We start from the raw sequence: 1,579 nt of genomic DNA, 5'->3' as shown, positions 1-1,579 counted from the left end.
GTATTTTGTGGTACTGAATCTGATTCCATCATACCTAGTCCTTGTAGAATTTTGTTGAACGACGCTTCCGGAAGGGCTTTGGTGAAGACATCAGCCAGTTGATCAGTGGTTCTAACAAAGTGAATTTCAACGTTTCCATCTTCCACATGATCTTTAATGAAGTGATACCTCAGTGCTATATGCTTAGTCTTCGAGTGTTGCACTGGGTTATGACAGATCCTAATTGCACTTTCTGAGTCGCAATATAGTGGGATCTTTTTCATATTGAGTCCATAATCCCGGAGTTGACTCTGGATCCAAATCACTTGAGAAGTACAGAAGGCAGCTGCAATGTATTCTGCCTCAGCTATGGATAAAGACACATAGGTTTGTTTCTTTGATTGCCAACTAACTAACTTTCCATCTAAAAATTGGCAGCCTCCCGTGGTGCTTTTCCTGTCTAGTCCACAACCTCCAATGTCTACATCTGAGTAGGCCTGAACGAAGAAGCCTGAGTTGGATGGATACCATAAACCTAAAGAGGTAGTTCGCTAGAGATAACGAAGAATGTTCTTGACTGCAAGCATATGAGGTTCACGTGGATTCGCCTGAAATCTAGCACAATAACAAACAGAGAACATGATATCAGGCTTGCTAGCAGTAAGATACATCAGTGAACCGATCATCTGGCGGTATAGCGTAATATCTACTGTTGGCTTATCCAAGGATGGAGTGAGCTTGGTGCCAAACGCCATGGGAACTTTGACTTTTGAATCTCCCATCATCCCAAATTTTGCAAGGAGAGTCTTCGTGTAAGCTTCCTGATTAATAAAGATGCCTTCGGGTCCCTGTCTAATATTTAAACCAAGGAAAAAGTTAATTGGACCCATTGAGCTCATTTCAAATTTAGTCTCCATCAGCTTTCTGAATTTTGCCGTTAAGCTGGGATTCGTAGAGCCAGAGATGATATCATCGACATAAATTTGAACAATCATAAGGTGGTTACCTTCCTTCTTACGAAAGAAGGTTGGGTCAACCGAACCTTGTTTGAATTTGGACATCTTTAAAAACTTTGTTAGCGTTTCATACCAGGCTCTCGGAGCTTGTTTCAGTCCATACACGGCTTTGTCCAAAATATAACAATGATTAGGATACCTTTCATTTACAAATCCAGGAGGTTGCTCCATGTACACTGTTTCTTCAAGTTCTCCATTGAGAAATGCACACTTGACGTCCATTTGGTAGACTTCAAAGTTTTTGTGTGTAGCATAGGCGAGAAATATTCTAACGGATTCCAGCCTAGCTACAGGAGCGAAAGTCTCTTCGTAGTCAATTCCTTCCTCCTGACAATATCCTTTCACTACCAGACGTGCTTTGTTTCGTATCACGTTCCATTCCTTGTCCATTTTGTTCCTGAAGACCCATTTGAGACCAACAACTAATGCATCTGGAGGAGTTGGAATGAGTCGCCAAACTTTGTTCCTTTCGAATTCATTCAGTTCGTCTTGCATAGATTGAACCCAATCGGAGTGATCTAGAGCAGTGTTAACTGTCTTTGGTTCAACTTTTGAGATGAAGGAGTTAAACATACAGAATTCTA

Source organism: Lactuca sativa, chromosome 7, assembly GCF_002870075.4.
Source record: "Lactuca sativa cultivar Salinas chromosome 7, Lsat_Salinas_v11, whole genome shotgun sequence".
NCBI lineage: Eukaryota > Viridiplantae > Streptophyta > Magnoliopsida > Asterales > Asteraceae > Lactuca > Lactuca sativa.
This window is presented reverse-complemented; position numbering follows the sequence as displayed.